The 24,081-nt window shown below is 43.2% G+C and overlaps 1 long non-coding RNA gene across 2 annotated transcripts in view; it reads left to right on the forward strand.

Moving 5' to 3' along the window:
• Positions 1-5,148: 5,148 nt before the first annotated feature.
• Positions 5,149-24,081, forward strand: part of LOC139082784 (uncharacterized) — a 124,337-nt gene continuing 105,404 nt past the window's right edge. Inside the window, exons 1-2 of one of the 2 annotated variants that reach the window (XR_011539014.1) lie at positions 5,149-5,279; positions 18,909-19,115. This is a non-coding gene — a long non-coding RNA (uncharacterized lncRNA). Of the gene's footprint in view, positions 5,280-18,908; positions 19,116-24,081 lie in introns of those variants that run through there. The other variant, XR_011539015.1, reaches the window with a different exon arrangement.

Genomic DNA, 24,081 nt, shown 5'->3' on the forward strand with positions numbered 1-24,081 from the left:
CCCGATGGGCTGCACAAGGCTGCTGCGCCTGACTGCACACGCAGGCTAACCCAAAGCAGGACAATGGCTCAGCCCCTTCAGACAGATTCGAGAGGGAGTGGTAGCCCCTGCAGAGCACGCCATCTCTGACCGGGTGGTTAGAATTCTGAGGGTCAGAGGGTCTATTAAACAGCTGACAGAGAAGATTTTCCCCAGACCTTCTGTCCTACTCTCTGGTCCAGTTCTAGTGGAAAAACGTGGGCACTTCACAGGGCTCCCCTAGACGCTACAACCCCCCTGAGGATACCCCTTCCATGGGGAGTGGAAATGCTTTCCAACGTCTGCCTTCCGTCCCTTCCTCAACAAGGTCTTCCCGATAAAGCCACTCAGACACTCAAATGAGTAAGAGCTGCCCTACAAGGAATGGAAACAACCAGAATGTCCACCAGAGGAGACTAGATGCAGGTCTACACTATATTCATACCATGGAGTGCCAGGCAGCCATTAACAGAAACATGGCAGCTTCTTAGGGACTGAAATGAAGAGTCTCTAAGAAACCTTGTCAAAATAATGAACATTGCACAGGTCAGCGAGTGACGCCTGTTCTCCTATGTCAATAGTATGAATATATACATACACACACATACATATATGCATAGCTACATAACCAGTTAATACTGGTTGCCCCGAGGAAGGGAATGTGATGACTGAGACTCAGGGGAGGAAGGTTTACTTACACCCCACTCTGGATCTACATGTATCTTTTTTATTTTGCTCAGTGTGCATGCAGCACCTATGGAAAAGTCAACAGAAGTGTTCTGTCCTCGCTTTCCTTAAGCTTTTTGCTCACTGGCTGATTCTTCCTCAGAAAGTTGGGGGTGCGGGGAGCAGGGGACCTGGAGGATTGGTGTTGGGTCATTGCCATATGACTTGGATGGCAAAGAGGAATATAGATCTTTACTCTCTTACGGAAGCAGAGGACATAATTTAGTGCCACAATAAGCAGAATTGGTGGATTGAATTTGAAAATGGTTAAAATGCCATTATTAAAACAGTAAACTTTGTATGCCCAGAGTTTACAGGAGCCCTGATTCTCAAAATAATGTGGAAGCAAATTTTTCCGGAACAATCAGGTCATTTGACGGCACATTGCATTTACTTTCATAAAGTATTTGACCAAAGAGGAAATTTATTTAAATATGAGATCACAGAGAAAAGAAAGGTGGAGGCAAGACTTAGTATGAATAAAGTATAAGGCTGAATGAACTCATTGACAGCGAGAGCTGATTGTTGGTGGGAAAAGTGCCTGAAGATAGAGTTACGGCACTATCTTTTCTTCTTTGCTAAATAAAGTTAGTATATATTTTTTCATTTGTCATGTGGTTAACAGAGCAAATTACTTTTTTAAATAATCTTTTATTGACTACTTCCAAAAGTCACTCACTTAAAACTTTCTTAATGTATTAATACATTAATGTAAATCTCTTTCAAACCCAGAGGGCAGACTGTGGCAGGTGGTGTTTTCAAATAATACCGTGGTGATATTTCTGGTCCCACATGCTCTTCCAGAACCTTGCCCCTCCCCATCAAGAAGTAAATAGGGGTGCTTTGTCCCACAGCCAAGGGAGCCTTTCCTAGGTCCCCACTGCTGGGTCCACACAGGCCGCATCCACTCCTCCCCTAATCCAGCTCTAGTCACTGAACTAATTTTGGAAGTCTATTAGTTTGCTAGTACACATAACAAAGGATTGCAGATTGAGTGGGTTAAACAATAGAAAGCTATTGTCTTGAAGTTCTGGAAGCCAGAAGTCTGAGATCAAGTTGTTGGCAGGGCCGCACTCCCTCTCAAGGGTCCAGGGAAGAATCTGTTCCAGGCCTCTCTCCTAGCTTCTGAGAATGCCTTGGCTTGTGGCAATGTTAACTCCAATCTTCACATGGAATTCTCCCTGTCTGTGTGTCTGTCTCCAAAAGTTCCCATTGTACAAGGACAATAGTCATATTGGATTAGAGGCCCACCCTACTCCAGGATGGCCTCAACTAATTACATTTGCTACAGCTGTGTCTCATTCTGAGGTACTGGGGGTTAGGAATTCAATATGTGAATTTTAGGGGGACACAATTGAGCCCATAACACAAGTGCTGCCCCAATTCCTGTCAGGAACTGCAGTTCCCCGCTGAGCCCTGAAACCTCAGCCCCACATGGCCCTTACCCCACCCACTTCCCAGGACAAACTCTGATGCGCCTGGTCGTGACAGCTTGGCCCTGGGTCCTACTTCCTGCACCTCTGCCTCACTCTCCTTCCCAGTGCATTTTCCAGTTACCTTTCCCTGCAAGGTAAGTGTACCTGTTTGAGGACCGAAGCCCCCTCAAGACTTCTCAGTAACTCTGCTTGCTGTGGACAGTGCAGGCAATGGCCCCCACTGACTGGTCCTCAGACCATCAGGCTTCTCTAGGCCACACCCACTATTGAACTTCCTTGCTCTCCAATTCTGGACCACCCCACCTCAAGGCAGAGTGCTGCTCTCAGGGACCTGCCTGTATAGGGACCATTGGCTCAGGCTTTGTGCCATCTGAATGGGAAATGCCAGCACTAGTCCTGCCCAGCTCAGTCCCAGCTCAGTCTACCCTGGCTGGGACTAAAGCAGTCACATCTCTTGACAGATGCGGGACTGGGTAATCTCTGCTGATGGATGCCTTGTGTCTCAAGGTTTAAGGGAGCTAAGCGGCTCCATTCATCACTCCGAAGCCTTATGCGTCTGTCCCACATATCAGACACCCCTTGGAGCCTTCTAGACACTTGAAGAACATGAAGCTCTAGGTAACTTTGATTGCATTGCTCACTGAGAGCTGTGTGTGGGTCAGACTGTTCTGAGCGTCATTGCCACGTTAACCCACTTACTCCTCTTGTCTGCATTCCCACACAAGCAAATTGAAGGGTGGAGAGGTTCGATCTTCAGGTCACAGAGCCCACCAGGGTCAGCCAGAAGTAAGCTCTGAGTGGGGTTGGGCAGGTACCTCTCTCTTCTACATGTTGATTTACTGTTGGCACAAACATCTGTCTAGTCCTTTCTCCCAGTAAAGAGGCCTGGATGAGACTCTCTGAATGCTAAAGCTTTGGGGCTTCACCCTTTCTCCCCTCTCTCCTGATGAATGCATCTCTTCTCACTGACTCTATTTAGCCCATGCAGCAGAGCAGAGAGCACCTTGTAGCACAGCTCATCGGGCCAGGCTCTGCTCCTTGGACGTGCCACCCTTAGGTGGCAGTGTGTCACTGTCCTGGCCTCCCAGCCTGCAGGCCCACTGTGAAGAAAATTTCTTTCTCCCAGATCTGCAGGGTTTTTCCACCTTCAGAGAGACAGAACAGATTCTGAGCCCTCAGGATTAGATTCCTGTCAGCCTATAACAGAAATTCCTCTTCAGGTTGGGAGGTGAGCACAACTTGTAACACTGGAGTGGGAAGGGGGATTGCGAGAACATCACTTAGCATGGCAGGGATGACAGGCAGCTGATGGGAGGGGCAGGGAGGAAGGTGCCAGCTCATCTCCACACAGCTCTGTGACCAGTACTGGGGATGCCACAGGAGCCCCCAGGTGATGAGCAGTCCCTTGCATTCACACTGTGTGCTCCTGCCTGGCCCGGTCTCCAGCATCATGGACAAGCCAAGCAACGGCAGTCAGCACTACCAGCTGACCCAGGAGGGAGTGCTGGCTCTCTGCCAGGCAAAAGGCTGAGTGTTGCAGGCTTGTGCGTTATCTCATTTATCCTCACGGCACCTCTGTGAAGTAGGTTCTATTACTATTCCAATCTTAATGATGAGGAAACTGAAAGCCAGAGAAATTAAATCAAGGAGACAGGCGGGAGATCTTAGGTACAATCAGGGAATGAAATCACCTTCTGTCACACAGCAATGACCACATTTGTGCGAAGCTGAGAGGCTCTGGACCTCTGAGGTCCAAGTCTCAGAGACCCAAGAGCTTGGGGGCCACACTCCTCCCTCCCTGTGGGAGTTGATCTTTTTCCTGGGATGCTCCAGCACGTGGCTTTCAAGGAGTTTGGGTAAGAGTGGGAGTCACTTTGTGCTGCCCTTGACTCCCCGATAGCCGCCCTTTATCAGAAAATAGTCTGCCCGTGAGGATTTTGAAAATCAAACATAATCATCACATTAGACACAGAGTGAGGAACTGGACCGATCTTGACTTCTCAGATGCAGTTGGTCTCTTGAGAATTGGGTAGGATAGGACCAAGGGCAGAGAACAACGAAAATCTAACATATCTGAAAAATCTGGGAAAAGCTAATGCAATATGATTTTCTAGAAGACTCCTTTTTAATTCATGTGGGACTGAAGGCATGCAGATGACTCCTGTGAACATTTGCTTTGAACACTGATGGACATGGAATCAGAGCCCAGTCCCTGTTCCAAAACACAGGCCACTGAAATTGCCACTGATAGGAAAGGTGTCTTTTCATTTGGCCATCAGAGATACGACCAAAAAACAAAATCTGACTATTTTTGGTAAAAAGGACAACACATTTAAATTTGTACTGACATGAGAGTGAACAGTCTGGGAACCTGGCCTGCCAATGGCTTTGGTAAGGATACTCAGCGAGTCAGCGCACGAGCTCTGGGCAGCTGCAGTGCCTGGTGGAGCATCGTCAGACTGGAAAGGACAGACAGTGGGCTTGGTGCCTGCCTCTCGACTAGAGGGTGGTCCTGGTGGCCACAGAGGTGGATGGGTGGGTGGATGGATGGCAGGGCACATGCAGCAGCATGTCCAGGCCCTGCTCAAACATCACTGAGTCACATCAGATGTCTGTGGGCGGTCATTACCAAATGCTAATGACTCTGTCCAGACATGGACTCCCATGGCTGTGACCTGATAAATGGGCCACATGGCCTCCTTTCCCCTCCTCCCACCTCTTCATCTAAGGCTGCTGAAAACACTCACGCTTCTCCATGTGTTGCCTGTTATTTTCCTCGTCTGTCTTTGTCACTAGCAGTTTATTTTCCTTTGTTAGAACGTTTTGATTTTTCAGAGCACACTAGCCAAATGCCTTGAGATGCTGTGAGCTAGTGAGTTTGCATTGGAACAGCTCTGCTCCAAGCCCGTTAGCTACAGTTGCTAGGCTGGCTTCTGCTGCATGTCACAAAGAGCCCTGTGAAAGCCTCAGTAAACACTATTAGCCCTAAACGAATGATGATAGTGAAATCGGCTCTAAGCTGCGGGCTCATGGAATGATGTATTCATTGTGCTGGATAAGAACAAGGAAACAGAACTGGACACATGCCGAATTTCATAGGCAAGTGGAGTTATGCAAAAACAACATGGGGTAACAAATGCCTTTTTGTTTCCTAGAAGCTGTCTGTTTCAGCAGGGCAGGACTCAGGTGGTGCTGCCGGCTCTTCTGTGAGCCCATACATGCAGACATGAGGTTGTCGTACAGCTGTCTTAGATTCCTCCTTCTGGTAGCTTCCTACACCTGCTTCTGGTGTTTGGAGGCTGACAAAATACTCATAGAGAGCTGAGGAAATTCGTTTAGAAGTGGGCAAATTGGAAATGGCCCGAGTGTCAGGGATTTCTGAATTCTTCCAGTGGAAGTGGCATTCAGATGAGCATCCCAGCTCAGGGAGGATCATGGGCCCTGTTTTATCTTCCTCAGCATGGCAGGCCCAGGCTGAACTTCAAATCTGTTGAAATATTGATAAAAAAGGACAGTATTTTCCATGAATGATCTTACTGGGAATTTTAGAAAATATTGAGGACACAGGCTGAAGAGTAATCCAAATGCACAGACCCTACAGGCAGAGAAGGAATCAGGACTCTCGTACCTTGTTCATTAAAAGAGAGGTCACTATTCTTTCATATTTTCCATTGAAAACTGAATAACCTGGTCTGTTCATTGGCCTCCACACCCCTTTCTTCAGAACACTCTGTTGTTCCTTACTCTGTAGGAGTTGTAATCTGGAGATAAATATGAGGATATATTGGAATCCCCAATGCATTTTTTTCTCAGTGGGACACAAATTCTGGAGGGCAGGATCGATGCATTTCAAAGTATCTCTCTCAGGCCTAAAGTTCCTAGACCAAGGAATTTGGAGAGTCAGTGTCTTTCCTGGATTAGACATCAGTGACTGACTTTCTGACATATGGTCCCCAATGACACAGTAGATAGAAGTAGTAGGTAAAATACCCCCATTCCTATAACCTGTGGCAGTGCCGTGTGGGGGATGCCATAGGATCTTGACAGATCCAAGATCCCTGCAACATTGACCTGCAATTCTGTGGTCTTCTTTTGCTACTTCCTTTGAAGTTTCCTCTATTGAGCTTCCTCCTTTAGAATTATATAACTTCTCAGACTTAGATGAAAACCTCAAGCTTATCCAGCTGGGGTATATGAGGCCATTGAGGCTTCTATATCACATTCCTGCTACATGTGCACACAGCCTCTGCTTGAATACATCCAATGATGAACTCACTTCCTACTGAGATAATTTAGCTTACCATTCCACTTCTCTGGCTCCGTTTTACATTGAGCATAAATACGTTCGCTTGTGCCTTGTACTCAATGGTCTTACCCTTGAGATAATGGTTCCAGCCTTTGAGATAATAGAGATCAAGGTAAGATTACTGTCTTTTTTTCCCCCTCAGTCTTTAGTCATTTGGAGGGCAAATAAAAATGATTCAGAGAGAATTTGGATCAGAATCAACATGAGATTTACTTTATATCACTGCTCTTTTGGTCATGACACATCCCTGTAGTCAGGTAATGGCATAGCTTCCTTTTTGTCACAGTTTACAATGATGTCAACCCCATGGATCCCTGGGCATTGTTAAGAATGGCCATCTTCCTTCAATTTCAAATGTCTCTCTGTTTCTTAAACCCTCCGGATTTTAGGTGTCAGGGAGACAGAACTGTACTTCTCTTGGGGCTGCAACTAAGGAAGTGGCTTCTGAAGCCATCCTGTGAGTCAATAATTCACCCTTACAGAACACACCACTATGTTCCAATTGAAAATTACCGAATATTGAGTACTGGAGAATCAATAGCAGGTTATGGTCCTTGAAGACAATGATTCTATAGTCTCTTGAGTCTTCTTTCCTCTTTGCTCTTCATCACAATTCCTGCAAATCTTTCACATGTAGCACAACTGGGAGCTGCTTCTTACTAACTTTTTCCCTTGAACTTGTTCCATTTGATTTAGATGTCTCCAAAGTGTGAAATTTGAAAGTGTACAGAATGATAGTCCAAGTAGGGGCTGATGAGTCCCAACGTTCTGCTTAAGCTTTCTTTCACTGGCATATTGTTGCTGCCAAATATTAAATTATGATGTTACCGCCTTACAAGGCACTGAGCATCTGAGCCAAGGGAGGTGAGATTTAAAACAAGAAAGTTCACACCAGGGGAAATGGCAATTCTGAGAACACTGCTGAAGGCCATGTGAGTATTAGCAAATCCCAGCTCAGTTGCTGCCAAAGGAGGGGAGGGATCCATGTTGGTGAGTTACCCAACAGGTGCCAGGCACTGTGCTAGTCACCTCATGCCCTTAATTGGTGTATGTACACAACCACAGTGTGAGTGTGGTGTTGCCATCTCCATTTTACGAAGGAGGAAGTGAAGTGCAGAGAAGATAGTAACTCTCCCAAGGTCATAGCCCAGATTCAAACTCTATTGGGCATTGCTTTGAAAGACTGCATGAACATTTAAAGTATTTTGAGTTATTTTTGGTTGCTGAGCTGTGTTTTATTTACTAGGGTACCATCCTCAATATTGGGCTGCTTGAGACCGGATGAGATTTCTTAGCAACATTTGCTTCCCCAGGTCCTACACTGTTTTAGAGCCATCTTCCCAGGAATGGTTTCAGAAATCTGTCTTAAGATACTTCTGTAGAATAAGGAGACTAAGATCCTACCCCAAACCATTAAAGATCCATTGAGGGTTGCAGTTTTCTAGTCAATATGATTTTTCTACTGATTTTTCCATCTCCATTCTGAAACTTTGCTCCTGTGAGTGTGAAATTCTCTCCAACTCAATTCAACCAAAAAGTTGATTATTGTGCCTCTTTCCCTTTCTTTCCAGGTAAAATGTCACTAAGAGAAGGCATTGTATAGAGAATATTTTGCTGAAGGTCGGGGGCAAATGGAGGTGGTTGGTGACGCTATTATCACAAGGCAGCCAATACTCTATGTTTTAATACTGGCCACCACTACCCTTAGAGGTCTGTCAGCTATTCCTGCTGCCAAGAATTCCTCTCCAGCTGTATTTCTCCTCAAGCCCTATCACCAGAGATGAATTATCTTCTTCCTAATCATTCTTTTAAATGAACACAAACCTTTCAGAAGCAAAGATCCACAAAGAAAGAATATAATGAAGTATGGCTGTTACATATCAGAGTAGTAAAATGTGGATTTCTGTCATTCTCTTAAATTCTCTATACTTTATAATTCTTCTCTAATGAATATTTATTGCTTTCGTTGCAAGGAAAAGGAGAAAAAAGGAAGTATTATTTTTAGTTTAAAAAGAAATAATGTAAAAGAATTCTTGTTTCAAGGGAACTGAGCGAGGAATAATTTTTCTTACCTTACTGTTCATCGGTGGCTCTTCTGACTGCAGAGCATTCCATGTTTCAATCTTCTTTCTTTTAATGTTTGAGGAGAGTAATCTAGTAGGGGGTCTGATAAAAGAATTTTAAAAATGGACTTTTAGATGTGAAACCTTACATACTCCTAGAACAGAACCATGCCAGTTCAGCTAGTAATTGCTCCAGACTTCAGGGAAGACAAGACTTGCCCACTCCAGAAGATGAAGGGCTCATCAATCGCAAAATCTGTTTCACTGATTAGTGTTTAGAACTGCTGGTTCTTTTCTCCTTCTTTTTAACCTAACTCCTATGAGGATTCAGATTCTCTGGTTACACGCTCAGTAGAAAATGTCAGCAGTGCCTGGTCGTTTAAGTTTTAAGATCTGATGCTCAGGTTGCATGTTTCTGGCTCCTTACCTGGTGTCTGAACCCGGCCAAAACATCCCTGGACTGGGGACCCGAGGTTCAGAACAACCTGTGGCAGGCATCTCAGGCTCTTTTGCAGCAAAAGGCTCAGGATTTTCTTAGATGTTTTCTATGAGCATTCATTTCCTGCCTGCACCTGAGGCTTGGTTCTGCCTCTCCTTGTGAACCTGTTTGTCCTCTTCCCATGTGGAGTTCACGTTTGGCCTCCTCTCCTCTGGACTGGGGAGGCATCATCGGCATGCTAGAAAGATTTCCAGAGTGGCAGAGAGACTGGGATTACTCCACGTTGGCTCAATTCCCATATAACCAATGAGTTTTAACTACTCAGAGCCTCAATATCCTCAGCTTTAAAATAATTTTGTGGTTATTAGGAAGACTGTACAGCACCTTGGTTACACATACAATAAAAAGTAGATGGTATTTATTTTCACTCAATCAAGTTTCCCTCAAGGACTTTGATATGAAATTGAACTGTCAGTTTTTCCTACTTTGCGCTAACTTTGATATATTACCCTGCCCTGGGCTGTTATTGGAGACACACTCTTGAATCCTGTCTGCTGACTTACGCCTCTCCCAGCCTGCATAGGCCCCATAAGAGGGAAATTGATATCCAACCATTTATTATTCCTCACAATTGACCATGGGGTGCTGAGAGCACTCGAGGAAATTTTGAAGCATATTGTACTCGGGTCTAGTAATAAAAGGATTTTTTCCCTCTTTTCAAGATTAAATTTAATAAGAAATACCATTGATTCTTTGTGTAGAAGTCAAAAAGTAATTTTAATTATTATAAAATGAAATATATAACTGCCGCATTTTCCAGTCAGTAAATTATCTCCTCAGAGGCAAAGCTGCATTGAAAGTCTTATCCTAGTCAGAAAGTGTGATGGTGAGAATATCATTATTTCTTGATGCACTGGCCTGGGCATTAGTTAATTTTGTCAGAAAATCATTATGAGAAAATATGTTCTTTATGAAATGAGGCTGGTTATGATACAATGTGTTTTATTCCTTGTCTCTTCTTAATCATGCTAAGAAGGTCTTCAAACATTTTCATATTCAAATATAAATTGTGATATGTAAACTATTTACAATGTGGTAAGGGCAGTATTTATTTTTTAATTTTAATGCATTTCACTGGTAGCAGCAGTATTTTTAAAGTTAGTTCAACCAAAGTGGCTTCAAATCTCTTCTAGGAAAGCATGCCCAAAATTGAGTAAACATAGAGTTGCCTCGAGGAGTCTATGACGATCACAAGACTACATGCATTCCCAAGGAAATTATTGGGAAAAATACTCAGTTCAAGGTATCCATACTTGTACAACTGGGGAGATCTTTGTAATGTCCTTAATTATTGTTTGACTTGCCACATTTTAGGTCATTACAGTAGTCCCCCCTACCCACAGAGGATACATACCAACACCCCCAGTGCATTCCTGAGACTGCAGAGAGTACCAAACTCTATGTATACACTGTTTTATCCTATACATGTATACCTATAATAAAGTTTAATTTATCAATTAGTCACAGTAAGAGACTAACAACAATAACTAATAATGAAATAGAATAATTAATAATATACTGTAATAAAACAGCACAGATCTTAGCAACCTTAGCCTACTATGCTTTTTCTTTCCGTATTAGGTCAAGTAATTTCACCTTTTCACTTAAAGGAAGCACTTTACAGCTTCTCTTTGGCATATCCCAATTGCCAGCATCACTAATCTTGTGCTTTGGGGCCATTATTAAGTAAAGCAAGGTAAAGTAAAGTAAAACACAAGCACTGTGATGCTGAGACAGTCTATCTGATAACTGAGATGGCTACTAAGTGACTAACAGTTAGGAGACATATATAGTGTGGATCTGCTGGACAAAGGGATGAGTCATGTCCTGTCCTGGGTGGGACAGAGTGGGATGGCATGAGAGTTCATCATGCTGCTAAGAATGGCATGCAATTTAAACTTATGAGTTGTTTATTTCTGGAATTTCCCATTTCATATTTTCCAACTACAGTTGACCACAGGTAACTGAGACCATGGAATGTGAAACCATGGGTAAGGAGGAATGACTGTACTTTCCTTTTCTGGTGTGCAGAATAAAATATAAAAGTAAAAGTGTGTTCGTTGAGACAATTCAGACAGTTTGATCCTATTCATAGAAAGAGTAACTAACACTCTTGAATGTTAGACTAGGAAAGACTCTCAGACATCTTTTAGAATCCAGCTCTACCACACCTGCCCTGAGTCGACACACATGATTATCGTACAAATGAGGACATGAAAACACTGGGGGCTGAAGAATGAAGAGACTCTCCAAAGTCATCTAACTCTAGACCCACTCCGTTGCTCACTCAGGTGTGTCCCTGCTGGTGGTCCACGTTGTCCTAGGTCTTCACCTGATTTGACTGTCTTCCTCAACTCCTCCATTCATTTCATAGGATTTTGGTTTAAAATTGAGGATATTTTCCTGCAGATATTTATAATAAAGAATCAGTGTGAGAGTGATGGGGTTAATGAATAATCTGTTTAACTGTCAAAAGGGTTATTTCCTAAATGTGATAGGAAAATGAACACAAAGGTTTCATCAGTGTTCTTCTGGGTACCTTCAAACATTGCTCAGAACCATTAATTGTGAGCTTGATCGTGCCTCTTGAGTTCTGTTGCCTCAAAGATGGTTTCCTTCTATGATGCTGTTGCAGTTGGGGCTCCGTATGGCTCAGGAAATGTTTTCAGAAAGATATACCTGATCCAATGTGCTGTTTGGGTCTCAGGGATATCATCTCTGAAGAGTGGGACAACTCCAAAGGATGGTAGGAAACAGAGTACCATTTTCAAAGTCACAGCCAGAGGTTGTGAACTTGAACCGTTTGTTCGTTTATCCTTTTCTCCATTCAGCATTGATGATTTCTGACCATGTGTCAGTCACTGGACTAGGGGCTAGGGATTCAGTCAGCAACATAGACATAATCCAATTTTTCCCCGCATTCGTAGGTAGAGCTGTGTCGGTTGGTGGGTGTGACAGATGACTAACCAGTAATTAGTTGTATGATAAGTAAGATCAAGAAAATTCAATGTCCTGTGGGAATATGTGAAAGGGGTACCTAATCTGAGAGTAGGATAAAGTCACAGTAAAACCTGAAGGATGAGTGGGGATTGGGAAGGGAAAGCACATGAGGAAGAGTGTGCTAGGGGAAGGGACACTGCATGTGTAACAGCCCTGCGACAGCAAGGTGGATTCAAGGAATTCTAAAACGCCTGTGGTTGAGTGTTCAGGGCTACAGGGAGAGTGGCACATGGTAAGCTGAGAGAGGCGGGCATTTTGAATTGAATCACCAGTCCAGCCTTTATGATACAAGATAGGGCTTACAATATTGCTGGTACTATGTAGACGCTTCCAAAATCACTTAAAATGTTATTGGGAAGGAAAAATTGCCATCCAGAGAACAGAGCAGCACAAGGAAAATGATACGAGGTGACAAAATGTTTAGCAGAAATGGAAAACATTCTAGTGAGAAGTCAGCATGTGGAGAGAGAGAGAGAAATCAGGGATGATTCCGAGGAGAAAATGTTTTAAAATTATATTTTAAGATTGGCTGTAAATGGCAGAAAAATACGACAATATGTAGTTTAGTTTTTCATTGAATAAGAATTCTTCTAGAAGATGGATGGTGGTTGCTGATATTGGTCCAATCTCTTGGTGACCTCAAGGTCTGTCTGTGTCTTTGCTATTCCTCAACATTTCTCTAGGATCTTCTGCGGGTGACCAGGGGGGTCATCATTTATGAAGCATCAGAGGCACCTTTGATAGCGTAGCCTGAAGGGGAGTGTTTCTCATGGATCACAGTATTAGAATTACTGGGTGTACTTTTTAAAAATGCAAATACCGGAGCCCTAGAACAACCCCACTAAATTAACAGGAATAGAGCCCTGGAATCTATATTCACAACAAGCTCCCCGAATGCTTCTTAGGTCCACACAATTTTGAGAAATATTGATTAGGGCTTTAGAGTAAATGTGCTTATGTATATTCAGGGTGAGGCATAAAATCGGCCACGATAGCACTATATCTGGATGTGACCAAGGAGCATTTCAGAGTTGATTTAGTGAGAAAAGCTGTCCTGTCTAAGGCATTGACCCTCAACATGTGTTCTGGGGACTGGTTGCCTGCAGGATCTGTTTGTTACCAGTGTGCAATGCCATAAGGAACTTCTGCCAGAATATAATACAGTCATTTCACTAAAGATACTGTTTAATTCATCTGACTTTTTATTTTTTTATTTTTTAACAGGCAAAACTTTCTCAATGAAGGAAGCAGTATATTGATTTACTTTCTGGCACAAGTTGTTTATTGCATTGCAGATGGCTCTTTGTTTAGCTCTAGTCAAAGGCACAACATACATGTGGTCTTTTCAAAGTCCTAAGAAAATGTTACTGTGGAAAAATGTGTGTGTGAAAAGTACTTTGGGAAAATGGCTCAAAAGCATGAAAAGAGATTCCAAAATCAAAATTAGTGAATGCTTTATTCACAATAACCAAGAAGTGGAAGCAATCCAACTTCCCATCAATGGATGAATGGATAAAGATGATGTGGTATATATATACAATGGAATACCACTGAGCCATAAAAAAGACAAAATTGTGCCATTTGTGACAACGTGGATGGACCTTGAGGACATTATGCTAAGCAAAATAAATTAGACTCTATGATTTCACTCATATGTGGAAGATAAACAGACAAAGACAGAGATAAGAACAGATTGGTGGTTACCAGAGGGGAAGAGGGTGAGGAAGCGAAAAAAGGGTAAAGGGGCACATATGCATGGTGGCGGATAAAAACTAGTCTATTGGTGGTGAACATGATGTAGTCAACAGAGAAACTGAAATACAGTAATGTACACATGAAATTGACACAATGTTGTAACACGATATGACTTCAATAAATAATTTTAAAAAATTGAAGAATGCTTAACTGCCTATAAAATATAGCTGTGACACAGCCAGTTAACTGTAACTCAACTCATAGAACTCTATATCAATTATAATTAATGTGGGATGGGGGAACACTTCAAGATGTTTGCTGTGTGTTAGGTGAGGTCCAGAGACAGAGACAATGCCCGAGGTCCCCAAGTGGCTTATGAGGGCCCAGTCCACAGTTCTATTTCCCAGTGGGCAACAGAAGCCGTGTAGTGGGCTGCTACTCTGCTCTGATTGGCTACTTGGGAGAAGCTTTTGTTTTTCAAGAAATAATATGTCAAAAATTAAACTTTTATTCTCAGGGAAAATGTCCATGCTACTCAGGGAAGCAGACACTGTGAAGAGTGGAAAAGTTGTTTCCAGTCTGGGATAATTGGGGATCACATTGGCTGAGAGACCCTTCAGGAAGGAGCTAAGTAGCTATTCTCCAGGGGCTGTGCAACCTTCCGTATGAAAAGGGGAGAAAGGCCAGATGAGGAAGTAACCAAACCTTTGCTATTACAGGCATGGCTCTGGGACTTGTGACATCCATTGATAGGGGATCCATGGGACACAGATAATTATAGTCATGGCTACTGTGTACGGAGACTTTTCAAAACTTTCTAGGCATTTTACATGCAATATCTTGTTTAATTCTTGCAACAACTTGGTGACCAGGTATTGGTATTTCATATTACCTCTATTTCACTGATGAGGAAACTGTGACTCAAAAATTAAGAAACTTGTCCAAGTTCCAAAGTGTACCAAGTGGCAGAGACAGAACTAGGACCTACATGTGACTCACTGGGGGATGTTTGCTCTTAATCAGGAGGTCATACACTGATTAGACCCTGAAACTAAAATAGTGTGTCATTGTTTTTTACCACCATCAGTTGTCAGGTCTAAAGAGAAATTATGACATTTACCTGATGGTGCCACAGACACTTGTGAGTGGTTGCCTAGAGAATGAGGGAAGCATTTTACTCAGGACAGGCTGTACCCAAAGCCTGGATATTTGGATTCTTGAATGTCACGTTTACAGATGTTTTATGCCTTCCCATTGAAAGTTTTGCCTAAGTTTACAGTTTCGCAGATTTTGTATATACATTTTCACAAGCAGACAACGTAAAGAAAAAAGTGATTGTTAAATATCCAATTTCTGATTTGACTTGTATCTCCTTCACTACATTGTTTTTAAGAGGGGAGGGAAAGCTAATTTTAAATGTCGCATATCCAGAGGCAGCCATCTAGATCCAAATGAAGACAGGCACTTGGTTGATGTTTCTATCTTCCAAGCTATTAATTTCAAAGCATTAATAATTGGTATACATCTCTAGACTCACAAACAATTGTGTAGAAATATAAGTTTACGTCTTAACTATATGACTTGGTTTGGAAATTAGCTCAGAGAATGCACATTACAGTTCTCAGAATTTTCCCTCACAAGAAGCTAGAACTTATAAAATTGTAGGCTTTAGCTCATCTCTTTTGGATGCCATATTGTGACTACCAATGAGTTTCAAAGGTAGTGGGGAATTTCACATGAATATTACTCTAAAGTTAAATTTAGAAACCTGACTAAATGTAACATTTGTGTTAGGTGTTGAATAGATTTCGATTGATTTGTAGCAATAACCTGTATGTCATGGATTAATAACTTCCAAAATATCATGGAATGGTTTATCTGTATACATAGTTAGAACTACACACACATAAATGGCCCTTAGGTACATGCACTGTAAGTAACTTTATATTTGTATGATACATGAAAAATATATTTTAGATTTGTATGATATGTAAAAAATACTTCTACACATTTCACATATATCATTTCATGGATTCCAAAGCTTAGTCAACTGGGAGTTAGGTTAAATACTTGTCCAAACACCTCCACTGGGCATGTAATGGTTTTGGGGTTGAGCCCAAATTAAGGTCCCATGTAAATGCTCCCACTGCATTCATAGCTCTCACGCGAGTGCTCCCACTGCATTTGTAGCTCCTTGTAAGTGCTCCACTGCATTAGTAGTTCCCATGTGAGTGCTCCCACTGCATTAGTAGCTCCCAAGTGAGTGCTCCTACTGCATTAGTAAATCCCATAGAAGTGCTCACCCTGCATTAGTAGCTCCCATCTAAGTGCTCACACTGCGCTAATATAGCACAAAGTCTCCATGTGCTGAGTCTACCGTGAAGCCTTACTGCCTTACAGTAACCTGGCAGGCTTAGCCAATGGGAACATATCTTTTAGGTAGTGTCATATATTACTTTTGTAAGAGCTTGAATTTTAGGATGAAACGTAGGTAGAAAACTTTGAACAAGGACAATCAACTGTCAGACAGCATATGATATGCTGAGAATTAGGATGAGGAAAAAGGAAGAAAAGGTTGGCTTTGTGACAATGAATCAGGCATGTGGGGAGTGCTTTATACCTGCTTAAGGACTAGAAAAGACATCAATAAAAAGAAGAGAGAAATTCTCACTTTGTTACGTTAAGGGACTGCTACCATGTAAGTAGACACGGGGATGAGGGCACTATGTTTGTCTATGGAGAAGGCTTTCTGAGACAGAATAAAGATTATGATGCAGAGGAGAGGACCCAGAGCTTGGGGTTCAGCACCTCCTTACAAGGGGGCAGGTAACCCTAAATATGGCACAGAGAACAGATGTGGAGATAGGCAGCCTGTTCTAACTGATCTGTTCTAAGACACATCTGGTTTTATGGGCCATTGTTCTTTTACATAAGGACTCTTTGCAGATAAGTTAGAGCTGAGCCAAAGGATATAAATTTTGGCTTCACTGAAGTTATTGTCTTCTTGCAAAACCCAATAATACCTAGTATTACTAGAATCCCTCCTCTGACAAGCTTAAATATATGCTATGAAGAAAAATGTTTTCTGAACGTGCCATGATGAAAGACCGCAAACGGTCAAGGCGATTTTGATGCATGCTCTCTTTTGTCATTTTACTTAAGAAGAATCTTTATGCCTCGACAGTTCATGTTCCTAAGCTAGGGAAACAGGTTCCATAAAAAATGTAACTACAAAGCATAAGTAGAAAAATCCTACCCTGACATTGAAATTCTCTTTTAGAGAGAAGGATTTAAAAAAAATTGTTGAGTTATACTGTGAGAAGTCAATACTTGATACACTTTCAAGGCACACTGGTGTCTGGATGCCCAAAGGTTTAGGAACCTGAGAGAACACACCATTTTCTTCCAACAGTTATTCAGAAGGTTACCTATATTTTTGTTTGGATCTAAATCTGTTCCCAAGAACAATGCTACAAATTACATTGGCTGTCTAAGAAACCAATTGCCTATTGTTCCTTGAAAATCAGACCTAGGGATAAGATTGCGCTGCTGGCCGCTCTACACAAGGCTCCTGCAAGGCCCACGTGGACTGTTCCTCTCACTTGCTTTGGTTTGTGAACTATTAGGGAAAGAGAGGAATGGGTTTCCTAATGTCAACAAACACAGCAAAGAACGCTTGTAGGAAGTGGAACTCTAGCTTGTGGAACTGACATCATAAGCACAGCGATGAGTCATTTCTTCTCTGTACATTTCAGTAATGGAACACGTCTTAATGTCATTGGAAGGGGCAGGCGGAAAGCACAGCCACTGAAATGCAGCCTGTGGCACCGGCTGGCCTGATGCGGCCAGTCTGGAGTGGCAACGGAGCCCAACAGGCTGGGGTGTTGTGGTATTTAGGCAGTCTGGATCTTCAAGATCTCTGCAAAAATGATCACTCATATATTCGAGTAAATCAAGGTTGGATTTCTAAGTAAAGAAAGTTTTAAATTCTTTTTCCAAAGGGAAGAGCCAGTGGGATCTAAGCCTTCAGATGCAGGGTGTGTTCAGGGCATACAGGGAAGAGTGCAGAGGGGTCGTTTCTCAGGGGTTGGGTCCAATAAGTCCCTCCCTGGTAGGAGAGGAGAAGGGGGTGCTACTAACTGCCTGAGTGCTTATGGTGGACCAGGGTCCTTGCAAGGCACACAATTTAATCCTCAGAAGCACTTTGAGACGCAGATACCACTGTAACCTCATTTCACGCACTAGGAAACCGAGGTACAGAGCCAGGTTTGAAGCTGGGTCTGGAATTCCAAAGTCTATGCCCTTAACCCTTGTCCCCTCTTCCCTCCCTCCACAGTGTCTCGGGAGAGAGAGAGGGTCCCTCAGTGGAGGAGTCAGACCCCTGCATTGTGGGACCTGGCTGCTTCTGATGCTGAAAACCCCCCATCACTGTCTAGGCATTCATGGTCACTTGTTAAAACTACCCAAAGCCAAAGCCCTTGAGCCTGTTACAGCTGCTGGTGGCCCAGAACTGTCACATCTGCCTACAGTCCACGCGGCAGGTGCACCACAGCTGGGCTGCCTTCTGTTCCATTCTTTGAATGAGAATTTATCATCCCTAGTGCTTGGAAGGGATGGGGGAGGCAACACTTAGTCCTTTGGATGTTATCCATTGAGTTCCATGGACTTGACCACTATTTTACTGGGTGCCTTCCGTGAGCAAAGAATGGTGCTAGGACTGAGTATACAAAAGTAAGTAAGACAGTTCTTACTCGAACAATTCATATAAAGAAAACATGGAACAAAAAGTTTCTACACTTGCCCTGGGACTCTAGGTAGTTCACTTATCTTTATTGATCTTCAATCTCTTATGTCTTAAATGGGCATAAAAATTGTATATTTATTTTAAGGATTAATTGTTTTCATATATTTAAAGTTTCCAGCACAATACTGGTATGTAACAATGCTTTCTTTAAAATGACAAACAACTGGCACCTTTCAAACCACATAAATAATAAATTAGGGTCTGAGTCACTGTGAAAGAGTAACCAGCAAAAAATGCACCTCTGCTGGAGGTGTAAAATTACAGTTTCTTAACATACAGAGCTGCCTATTTTAATACAATCTGGTTCTGCCAACTTGTCCTGGGCTGTGAAATATATCTTCATATTTTATTGTTATTGCAGATATCATTCACCCCTGACTCCATCCTGCTGAAGTAGTGAAGGGCTTTATGAGAATTCGGATAATGGAGAAAAGACAAGTACAGCTCCTATCCGACCTCTAAGAAGGCCAAGGCACTGAGAGGAGATGGCAACGAAGGATCTCAGAAGGAGCCCATCTGACCACAGAGGACTCGGAATGAAGAGCAGAAAGGAAGCTTTCTTCTTAATGTGAGTTTTTGTTTCTTTTCTTATTGTCTCTTTGATATTATGGAGCGCAGCACTTCTGAGAAAATATTTATAAGTTTGGACTATCTCAGACTTCTGGAGTCGATATCAATTAGGGTGACTACACTGGGTTACGGGGGCTGCTGTAATAAAGTGCCGCAAACTGGGCAGCTTAAGCAACAGAAATGTAGTGTCTCACAGTCTGGAGGCTAGAAGTTTAAGATCAGGGTGTCAGCAGGGTTGGTTCCTTCTGAGGCTGTGAGGGAAGGATCTGTTCCAGGCCTCTCTCCTTGCTTCTAGTAATTCCTTGGCCTTTGGCAGTATAACACCCATCTTCACATGGCATTCTCCCTGTATGCATGACAGTCTCAAATGTCCCCTTTATATTTGGACACCTCTCATGTCAGGTTGGGGGTCCACCCTGCTCTAGGATGACCTCATGTTAACTAATTACACCTGCAACAACTCTACCTTCAATTAAGTTCACATTCATGGATACTGGGGGTTAGGACTTCAGCACGTGAATTTGGAGGGAAAATAAAATTCACCCTTAACAGTGAACAATTTATCCCATTTTGCCTGAGATTCTCCCAGTTTTAGCAATGGAAGTCCTGCATCCTGGGAATGCAGGGTGTGGAAAGAGTTGTGCAGTCATGTGGTGGTGGTTAAGAGTGGAGAGAAGGAAAGTCCCAGTATTCTAAACAGTTTCTGGAGGAATCAGGAGCAAAAGAATCTACACACAGGTGAACACGTCGGCCATTTTATTTGATGCTGTTGCGAGGCCCCTGGAGTGACTTGCAGGTTGGGGAGTGTGAAGACAGTCTCATTCACCTGGACAGTGATTTTGTTTTAATATTGCCGATGAAAATAATCCATAACCAATCCATAAATGAAAATTTGGGTGAGTTTATTCTGGGCTAAAATCTGAGGACCATGGCCCGGGTCCTTTCTTCCCAAAGGAAGAAAGGGCACGGAAGAAGTGGGGTGCACAAAGTGGTTATATACCCCCAAATGGGATGTTTCACATATGGTTGAAATGTCCCTTTTACAACAGTTGCAAGACTGCTCTGTCGGCACGGTGATTGATGGACACAGCAGGTAGGTCTGCTGTCTCGGTGAACACAGCAGGGTGGCAGGTCTGTTGTCTTGAGCTGGGTGGTCACAGGTAAGCTGGGTGGTCAAAGGAGAGCACAGCAATCAGTTCCTAGCCTAAGGAAAGATGCTTATCCCTAAGGAAATGCCAATGTGGGGGGAAGTTGCACCTTTATCTTAAGGGCATTTGTTCTTGCCATAGGAAATGTTTTAAAGCAGATATGCAATGCGTGCTCAACAGCCACAGTCAGGCCCTTTTGGAAAAACAGTCAGGCCGAATTAGGTTTACACCAAATGGCTTCCTTATATACTCCAATATATCCTATTGTGTGCCATTTCCATTTGTCAATATTAACTCTCTATATTATGAATACATATTAACATCCTCATTGATTTTAGCCTGAAAACGTCTTGCTGAACAGCTGATTTCTTAGGAACTACTCCCCAGACTGCTGTTCTCAAACAGGAGGCCATGGTCATCTGTTCTGATTTTGCCCCAGAGAAGTTCAGCTCGCAAAAGAATTACCGATACCACACCTGGGGTTCTCCTGTGTGCAGGCACCTGGCTGGTTCTTTATAGATGCTTCCTCTAAGCCCACAGCAACTTGGGAAAAGAAACCCCTGGCCCCTATTTTTAAGAGAGGAAATCCTGGCCTAGAGAAGCTGTGTCTCGCTCAATGCCCTGCACTGTTGTATGAGTCTGCTAGGACTGCTGTTAACAAAGGACCACAGACTGACGGGCTTAAACAGCAGAAACTTTTGCTCTCAGTTCTGGAAGCTGGAAGTCTAAGATCAAGGTGTCAGGAAGGTTGGTTCCTTTTCAGGGCACTGAGGATCTGTGCCAGGCCTCTCCTCTAGCTTCTGGGGGTTTGCTGGCAATCCTTGGTGTTCCTGGACTTGTGGAAACATCGCCTTGATCTCAGCCTTCATCTTCAAGTGGTGATCTCCTTGTGTTCATGACTGCCTCCTAATTTTCCCTTTTTATAAGTACACCTGTCATATTGGATTAGGGGCCCACTCTACTGTAGGATGGCCTCATCTTAACTAATTACACCTGTAATGACCAACCCCCTTTCCAGATAAGTTTGCACTCCTAGGTACTGGGGGTTAGGACTTCATCATGTGAATTTTTGAGGATTGCAATTTCTCTGTAAGAACTGTTTCCATTGGGAGTTAAATTGTATTAAGGCCACCAAAATCTCATAGAGGGACAGCAGCCCCCCTACCACAATGGCCTGAACCAAACTCTGATGTTTGTTTGAATTGACAGGGGATGTTGCTAAAATGCATGCAGACTCTGATGCATTGCTTCTGGGGTGGGGCTGAGAGTCGGCATTTCTAACAAGCTCTAGGGCAATGCCCATGTTGCTGGTTCAGGGCCCACTCTGAGTAGCCAGGGCTTGCGCTCTTTCAAGAATAGCCATAGAATGAGGAGAAAGATTTGCAAAAGATATTCAGATTGAAGGGCAATGACAGAACTAAACACATTATGCAATCTAAATTGCCTGTGTGGACTCAGTGCTAATGGAGTTCTGTTCAGCCCTCAACGCTCAGGTAATGGAGAGAGAAGCACAGGCTGGTCTGCCTTCAGCTAAAACAGGTACACAGCTGCAGGCACATATGCTAATGATCATTAATAAGCTTATTTCATGACCTGATTTCTCTGTCCATCTCACATAACATCATTAGCCAGACAGATTGTGTTGGGCTGCTTACTCTAATTAGCACAATGAGCAGAGCCTGATGGGCTGCAGACATAATTTGAGAACTTGAAAGGACTCTGGTTGATGGAGCCCAGCCTCCTCACTTTCAGGGGAGGAACTGGGTTCCGGGGAGCTTTCCTCAAGGCTGAAAAGCCTGCCTGGCCCTGATGCTCTGGTGCTCAGTAAACCAGTGCCTCCTTAGGGGACGGTGGCAAGTCCTCTCATCTGGTCCTAACAGAAAATCTCGTGCTTTGATCTCTAGCTAATGGATCCAAGTTATGGGAAAAGGAGAAAAAAATGCTAATAAAGAGGGAAACTCAAAGCAGTGATCAGGGTTGAGGTGACAGAGCAATTGGGGGTGCTGGAGAGAGGGCTTCTTAGCAGTCCCTGTGTCTCTGCAGATGCCGTCAACAGGAGACATACCCCAACGTTTAGAAAGTAAATTTTGCTTATTGCCTAATATTCTGCATGTACAGCTAATATCCTCAGGGAAAAGGTAGAGTCCCTGTACCAGCACAACATTCTAGAATTCAGATGATACTGCACTAAATTAAAGTATGAATACCCCATTAACTCAAATTCTGGAAGGTTAGGGTGGGAAACCAGGCATCAGGAGTTACTAACTACTTGGTATAAAGGACTGAGAAAATCCTTCCCTCCATCAGGCAGCTGACCTGGCTGCGCGTCTCTGGAGCCAAGAGCATCCTCCTGTCCTTCAGGGGAGGAGCCCTGTGGTGAGCCTGGGGAGAAGAGGGTGAATGAAGGGCCCGAGGTCTCCTCGCCTTCCCCAGTACAGTTGAGGTGTCAACTTTCAGGCTGTGCTTTTCTACCGGCCAAGGCTATTTCTCCTGAGATCACACATAGAGGAAAACAGGCTCCAGGCAGGTGGGGGTGTTGTAGAAGGGTCCCTGGATCTGGTGGCCACCAGAGGTGAGGAGAGATGGAAGGAGAAATAGGCTACCTTTGGGGAAAGATGTCCCTGCCTCTGTCATGCCATACACCGTGGCTTTCACCACCATCGTCTTGACTGAATTTCAGGACCTGTGTCAACAAATTTAATCCCGTTTGCCCAACTGTAGACTAACAGAGATCATATGATAAAAATGACATTTGAAAATGAAATTTGAAACCAGACAGTACAGAACCCTAAGCCCCTCTTGTCACTCTCCAGTTGTGTGACCGAGGACAAATCTTAGCATCTCCAAGCTTTTTTTCCATGTATAATCAGTGACTGACATTATTTTCTTTGCAAGCTTTTTGAGAGTATTAAATAAAATGATTTAAGAACACAACAGAATGTAGCACGTATAGTCACTGTGTGATGGCTGTTAAGCATTCCAGCACAGCTTAGGAAAAAATCTTAATCATGGGCTGTTAAAAATGTAACTTTGTTTCTTTTAGGTGCAATTGCTGTTCTGGAAGATGTCTGCCATGGTGTGGTCCTAAGGCTTTCTTTGCTGACTAGTTGGAATAGGATGATGTTAGAGTATGATGGTAGCAACACTTATAAGATACTTAGCACAGCTGTCTGCTTTTTCATGGCCATAGTTTGTTTTGCATCCTTTCTACAAGACAGCACTAAAGCAGTAGTGTTCAACTGGAGTGATTTTGCCCCTCTCACTAGGAGCCGCTTGGCAATGTCTGGAGACATTTTTAGTTGTGATTACAGAGGAGGTGCCACTGGCATCTAGTGGATATCGACCAGAGACGCTGCTAACTGCCCCACAATGAATATGACAGACGATAACAAAGAACTATCGGGCCCAAATGTCAATAGTGCTGTGATTGAAAAACACTGCACTAAAGTCAGTCAGCCAGATACTATCAGAATTATGGAAATTACCTTCAATTAGTAGGATATACATTAATGAACCATAGGGATTTTTTCCCTGTGGGACTTAACTATTTAAATGTGTATAGCAGCACAAATGTCCACTTTGTTTTCGTTTGAGCTGTTTGTCACTACAACTGCATGCATGCAATGTTTTATGTTCTTCAAAAGTGGGCAAAATAATCAAAACATGTCTCTATCTCTGATAGAAAAGAGCTGCAAACAATTAGGCACTGAAGAATGTATTTTAGGGCGCTGGCACCATAGCTGTGTCGTCAAGTTTGCACACTCTGCTTTGGTGGCCCAGGGCTTTGCCGGTTCATATCCTGGGCATGGACTTAGC

This window comes from Equus przewalskii, chromosome 4 (assembly GCF_037783145.1).
Source record: "Equus przewalskii isolate Varuska chromosome 4, EquPr2, whole genome shotgun sequence".
Taxonomy (NCBI): domain Eukaryota; kingdom Metazoa; phylum Chordata; class Mammalia; order Perissodactyla; family Equidae; genus Equus; species Equus przewalskii.